General features: G+C 38.8%; 2 protein-coding genes across 4 annotated transcripts in view; one reads left to right on the plus strand and one right to left on the minus strand.

Annotated features, from left to right (window-relative positions):
- The window catches only part of snphb (syntaphilin b), a 1,167,912-nt gene that overhangs the window by 1,080,068 nt on the left and 80,555 nt on the right, over positions 1-7,289 (minus strand). The gene's annotated exons all lie outside the window — the stretch shown is intronic.
- LOC103384751 (plexin-A1-like) overlaps positions 1-7,289 on the plus strand; it is a 68,352-nt gene that overhangs the window by 12,720 nt on the left and 48,343 nt on the right. For both annotated transcript variants that reach the window (XM_025059381.1, XM_025059380.1), the window contains exon 3: positions 5,910-6,128. The gene's annotated coding sequence lies outside the window, so the exon portion shown is untranslated. The remainder of the gene's footprint in view (positions 1-5,909; positions 6,129-7,289) is intronic.

Genomic DNA, 7,289 nt, shown 5'->3' on the forward strand with positions numbered 1-7,289 from the left:
AGGAGGAGGGCATATAGAGGTTCAAGATGAAATCTTCCTGGAAACATAATTGCAGATGTTGTAGCACATGCAAATGATTCAGGGAGAACAAGCACTTTTTTTTATCATTGGTAATTATGATCAGCATTCTCTTTTCTTATTACACTTACCATTTTACATCTGCTCTGCTGAATCATCAACACATATTTATTGTATCCCAGTATTATCTTCTCCTGACAGGGCTGTGAGTTTTACCAAAAGAGTTTCATTATAATGTCTTGTGACAACTGTGTGTCTCTTCAAAGACACAGAAACGAAAAGTGAAAATTAAAGCTGATGGAAAACATGAAAAAAAGTTCTCTGTTTTATTCTGACTGACACACACTCTGATTAAAAAGGTTTGATTTTAGAGGGTTTAAAAAGAGAATAAACAAATCAAATAATGAATACACATTTACACACTCAATAATTGGGAACAATTATTGTTTGTTCACAACTAATTTTTCATAGTTTTTTTTCAGTTGTACATTAATGTTGCTGTAGGAACTTACTGATTTATTTGTGTACCATTTTTTAAAGTAATTTTTGTTTCACATACTTGTGTGTATGTATATGTGTGTGTGTGTATATATATATATATACGTGTATATCTATATATATATGTATCCCAAGTATTTTCAATAGGAGACAGATATACACTGCAGACAGAAAAGACAAGTCTTTTATTCGTCTCACAGTAAGTCACAATTTCCAAACACATGGATTCAAGTTATATATTTTTGATTAGACACAGTGTAGGTCTCCATTTCCAGACTAACCCTTTGGTGATTAGAATCGTGAAACTTTATTCTATATCAAATCTTTATACTCGGTTGAACTAGAATCTTAAGTTTATGTAATAACATTCATAGTCAAAGTTAGTGAAGGGATCGTTGTGTATACTTTTACAGTGTGTGCCAAAACTACAAAATCTTATCATTTAACAGGTTTGTGTAAATGCAGTGTGCTGGTTCTGTAAAGCTAATTATGCTGAGGGGAATGTCCAATATTTTCTATGGTGGTTTGGGCGGGCCATGGAAAAAATACTCAACAGGATCATCTACTGTAATTGAAGGCTCAGTCTCACCACATCTCACCACATTGTGTCCTGCTGACAGGCGGTTCTAGCTATCATCACATGTGATGTTTACTTATGCACATCCCTTTCTTTTGCTTTAATTCATGTAAATACACAATCAAGGGATCAAGTAAACATAGTTTTGTATAAAAAAAAACATAACAAAACCAACAACAACAAAAGGAAAAATAAAGAACAAAGCTTCAGCGTTCAAAGTTCTGCTGCTTTGTGCATTATTTTTTTTACATTCCATCCATGGCTTCCAAAAACCTTACCTCTTAGTCAGACTGTGCTGGACAAACCATGTGTGCAAAAAAGGAAGCATTTATCTAAATGGGCAGCATCCAGAGAAAACAATGCACAGAGCAAAGACCAAGTGTAATTTCAGAGATGAAAAGCTTCAGCACTTGGGCTTTGTTTCACTGTGGTCCTTGCAAACAATGCAAACGAGAGCCGGTCACCTTGTACTCCACGTAGCCGTTATTCATCCAGGCTCGTGTCACGATCACAGATGTACAGTTTCAAAGGAAGAACGCTAGTTAGTGTGAGCATCAGCATCCGCAGCCTCTCCTGCTGTTCATCCCAGGCCCGGCTGTAATTACAGACGCGACAAAAGGAGACAGCCAAAGAGAAGTCTGGTCTTTTAGCCCCGCGTGTGAGTGTGTGTGTGCGCGGTTGTTACTACACCTGTGGGGTGTGCATCATATATGTGACAGAGATCAAGCCAGGACAAAATGGAACAAAAAAGCAAGCTTGTCCTTTGAACTGCTCCACCACCACCACCCACTCTGCCGTTTTTCTTCTTTGTCACTCACCTCCCTTTTTCTGGCAAATCTTTTCCCTCCATCTCGTAATATCATCTTTCTCCTGGTCGTTTTTTTTCCTCCTGGTAATTACTGCTGTATTTGTTCTCAGTCTTGTTGTAGATCAAAAACAAACACAAAAACCAGAAGGTTTCATTAATAACCCCTTCTGAAATTTTTTTTAAAATTTCTTGACACTTGCATACATGTCAACTCTTCAACTCGGTACTGAAAAGGGATCATGTGATTCTGTGTTTGGAAAAAAAAGAAAAGAGAAACAGTTATTTTAATACCCAATTATCTTCTTTCTCAAACACGCTTCTGTGGAGATTTAATTATGATTTGGCATCAGCTGGTGTTTTTGGGGATAAAATAAATGTTATTGATCAAGGCTCTGTTGGAATGAGTAAGATGGAAGGAGATACAAGCAAAACAGAAAATGAGAGGCTGACAGAGAGAGAGAGAGAGAGAGAGAGAGAGATTGTATTTTCATTCACACCAGGAGCAGCTCCATGCTGACAGGCCACGCTCACCAAGGCCAATTGTGGAAGCAGAGCCGCTGTGCTTTCGTCAACATTTTGTACTAACAAGTTGAAAGCAGTGACTCATTTACAGAAATGTCTAGTTTGCTTCTTCGTCTTTTTGCTTTTTCAGTGCAATGACTTGGCTGCTCGTCACCAAACCTCGGCTCTGATTATCTGCTTTCAGTTGCTCATAAGACACTTTTTATGAGTCAAAAGAAGAGATGTTTTTTCCTCTTCTTTAAATTAAAAATTATGATGCTGAAGACAAATTCACCACATACAGTCCATACATAAGGTGTAATTTTGTGGTCGGCCATTTTGGTAGCTCCAGAAGGAGAGTGGACATGTGCTGTTGGTGGGTGAAGTGATTTTATATCTTTATAAAGTTGTGGTAAAATGAGGCTAGCTCACAAATTAACATGAGCTAGCCTCAAAGTTAACCTTATGATGCAAGTGTTCAGGTCACTACTTGTTGACTTCTCTTACTTTATATCTTAAGCTCAGGAGGAGGTTAGCTAGTGGCGAGCTGTAGCTAGCACTGTTAGCAGGCCAGATTGGTTATATACTATTGTATGTATCCCATTAATATTCTTACCTTTTATATAATATTTCTTACATGTTGTGCATTCATATAAGTGGGTTGATTTTTACTATTTACATTAATAGTGTGTAAGTAAAGTTTTATGTTTATTTTAAAGGGTTAGCAAAGTGTTAGCAAATGCTACTTCTGTTATTTCTAATTTAAAGCCTGGTACCTAAACCTGGTTACCTTTGACAGTTTAATTTTTTTGAATTTGAATTTGAAAATGTTTTTTAGCTGGTGGGTTTACGTGTACGTTAAAATATCCAGTTATCCCTCGACTAACATAGAATTTCACATTATCCCGATATCATGTAAAGACACAGACAAACACCTGCAGAAGACAACTCCTCTGGTGTGTATAAGTCTCCCTCCAGCTCCGTGTTACATTATGTACGTCATTCCACCACTGTTGTGACACCAATGTGGAAATAAAAACAGACGAGCTTGAAGCTGCATAAAATTTTATCCTCAGCTGTTTTTGTCACTTTATTACAAGAACTTTATATCAACAAACAGCATAATATTGTAAAATGTTCATTTGGTAGACTGTATGAAATGATCCCTTGCAGGTAGATACATTAACATGTCAGAGGAGCAGTGACAGATTATCAGACCCTGAAGACTTTTCAACAGTTATTGACTGAGACAAATTGTCTCTATGTGCCGTTTATAAACTAAAAAAATGATTTTATGAAGACACAGAGTGTTACCAGATATTGTCAGCAGAATGATCTCACTCAGGTTTTATGAAGCTGTGTAGAAATATATTTATATGTACCTTCCAGTTAGAAATTTTTAAATGTCAAACAAAAGTATGAGCATTATTCATCTTGTGTGTTTCTTCTGTCTTGGTCTAATAATTTGCAATAAATTTAACTGTTTTTTACTCCAACGCATAAATGTGGTGCAACCTCTTTGCCACCTATAAATCAGACGGTTTTTCACTGAGGCTCCTGCTTTTTAACAATGCGAAAGCACAAATCTTTCAACATTTAGTAGAACTCTGCTTTGAAATGATAAAGGTTTCAGCTGCACAGGCAGAATAAGGAACAATGTGGATGACTCAGATGTTTTTAGGGGGGAAAGGAATGAATTGTGAGAAGGGCAGAGCTTTATCAAGGCTGCACATGAAACAATGGGAGTGAGAGCAGAAAAGACATGCACATATGCATGCATATGTACAGTAACCTGAGCAGTCGAGTGTCATCCAGGAAACCACATCCTCTACCTCGGTGTAGAGAGCCGCAACCTGAGCCCTCAACTCCCTTTGTAAAAATTCCCTAGTCATCACAAATATGGGCAGAAATAACAGCATTTAATATGCACAAGGGGAAGACAAAGGTTACAGCAGGGGCCCAGATTGGAGAAATACTATACAAACCCAAAGAGGAACAAAGAGCTGTGAAACCTCCTTTCATTGTTTTAAAGATCCAATTCAAATCTATTTTTTCCCAAATAATATTTTTTTATTTAAGACTTGCAGAACTATTGGAGATTTCAAATAAAAATCTTTCACTTATGTTAAAAAACGTTATCGGGCAAGAAAAGCAGAAATGATTTTTTAAATTTTTTAACTTAAGTTTACTGTATAAAATTAAACAATACTGAACAGCTCAAACAATTGGTTCCTTAATTATTAGTTCAAATGGTAACATTTCTATTAAGTTTGAAGAGGCTAAAGGTTTAATTTGATAAACAACTTGTTCTTACAGCATTGATGTTTCAGGGAAACCAACCAAGTCTCATTCTGTAAAAATGACAAAAAATAGCTGTGTTTATTTGTAAGGGTGTGTTTAACTGTCCTGTCCTGTCCTGCCTGCAGTCCACATCTGTCCATCAAGGACAGTCTCTGGTGTAAGAGCACAAACACACAGTGGTGGCCATCTGTGACCACTGAGAAGGTATTTTTTATTGGCAAAAATAGGTGAAAATGCTATGAAAATGTTTCCTTTGATTAAAAAAACAAAAACAAAACAAAACAAAGATATGAGGTCTCTAACTGTGTCCCCACTTTTTTGTTGTTGCAAAGTTCTAAATCTTAACTGATGAATTTCAGAAGAGGTAGCAGTCCTTGTCTGTTCAATGGCTATGATTGGTCCCCAACCCCTAGTTTAGATATACAATAAATCAATTGTTTGCCTCAGTATCATTATTACAAACACACATTTTTAAGATGGTGGATTGATAGATGTGTTTGATGTATTGTCATGGACAAAGTGATGTCATCATCTGTTAGGAGTTTACAGTTATTACTCATGTAACTTTGCAGTGCACTTTTAATTTAGCCACAGCAGCTAGTGGTCAGAGCGTACAACCAAGGTCAGTGCTGCGGGAATAAATGATTTGTTGAGCTTGAAGTGAATGTTATTACAGACACACTAACACAAACGCACTAGTACACACCCAGTGGGGTGGGTTGTCCAGCGTGTCTCTGTGCATTCTCTGTATCATAATAACAGAAGCGTCAGTCCATTGGGATGGCAGCTGTATTTCCTCAAGTGTATATTGAACACAAACGTGTAATTCTGAAATCACAAGTTTTAAAGTCGATTTTAGGGCCAATTGTTTGTTTGTTTTTGTTTTGTTTAGTTTTTAAAAAAATAAATCACCCCCCTCAATATCACCCTTCTCCTCCAGTCTAACTCATTGAACTTTTAACACCCCTGCTGTAAAAAACATTTAGTCATTCACGAGTCTTATTCTAACCCCGGACTCAGTGGCGGGTACAATACTGCCACCTATGCGCGTCATGGAGAGATGCGTTTTGAATTGTGAATATAATGTGATCACGCAGCCAGGGGGCGCAGTCCTTTCGCTAACAAACACTCTCTCCCTCCTTTTCTCTGCACACCCCCTTCTCTCTCTCTCTCTCTCTCTCTCCATCTCTCCATCCCCACCATCAGGAGGATGCCAGAGCCAAACCGCAGCTCCGCTCTCATTCATGCTGAGCGCTGCTCTCCTGTGCGCACGGAGCTGCAGAGCTGAGCTTTGGAACCGGATCCTCTCGCTGCTCTCGCTGCTGCTTCTGTCGCTGCTGTCAAAGAAGGAATGGAAATGTCTGCTGCTGTTGCGGCTCTTCTCTCCTGCTGACATGCCCATCAGGACGGGACCATGATCTAACAGTAAGTACTGCCAAACTTTTCCTCGTGTTTGTCATCACTTGGAGTTGTTATTGTTTCATTTCTAATCCAACATCCAGAATGTTGGTGACACTCGCCGACTCCTCCATCTGCACACTTCTTGTTCTCCATCGCAATCTCTGAATGTCAGTGTCTAAAAGCACGCGTGGACTGGTCGGTGCTGCAGGAACCGCGGGGTTTTCTGTCAATTGTGCAAATTGTTTGCGCGTTTGTTGAAGGATCTAGACGCACACGGAGGCTGCGGTGTTCTCCCGACTCTGTTGTATTCTTTTCTCCTGGCCATGTTGCTGTTAGATGAAGATGTGAATCACTTTTCATTTGGGATGAACTCTGGATGGTTGTTTTGATGCAGCGTCTGGATGGCCCCTTTGTATCTCTGGCTTTTTATGACAGACCTCATGAGTACTACACGGTGATGTCGCAGTGTAACCCTCATCTCAGACTTTTCACTGTCTTTTAAAATTTACTTCAACTGCAGCCTCTGCTGCCACCGCCTTCATAGGTATGTGACTGGAGTTTTGTTGGAACAGCAGTTGTTCATTTTAATGACGGCATAGGTGCAGGAACAACTTGGAAACTGTTGGCATCCTCTGTGCTTAAATGATGTACTTGGTGTGTGTGCGTGTATAACCACATACATAACCAGGTAGTGCAACCTCACCTTTATCGAACACCTCTTTCCTCAACTATAATCAGATCCACAGAAAAGGGGATTTGCCACAGTCAGACCTGGTGCTCTACAATATCTTTCACCAATAAAGAAAAAACAGCAGTAAATATCTAGATATAATTGTAAAGCACTAAGATTTTTAATATTGTATTCATATTTCCTCCCCATCTATCAAAAAACCTGCAGGGTTTTAGCCAAGTCTGCATCACCTAATTTAAAACAGAGCTTCAGGTTCTGCATCTTTTAGACCCCGTTTCGTTCCTAACAGAACAGTACCAGGGTTTAAACAGGCAGCAAATGGGAACATGCATTTGTGGCATAATCATTTTGCAGTTGACGTGACATTTTTGTGTCACCTTTTTTGAGTTTTTGACTTGAAATGCGTAGGTGAGGCAGATGGGATGATTTTGAGAGACAACAAGCGCCAAGCTGCCACAATGACTGCCAAGTAAAAGGATGTGTGTGTGTGCGCG

The sequence above is a fragment of the Cynoglossus semilaevis genome, chromosome 10 (genome assembly GCF_000523025.1).
Source record: "Cynoglossus semilaevis isolate Cse_v1.0 chromosome 10, Cse_v1.0, whole genome shotgun sequence".
NCBI lineage: Eukaryota > Metazoa > Chordata > Actinopteri > Pleuronectiformes > Cynoglossidae > Cynoglossus > Cynoglossus semilaevis.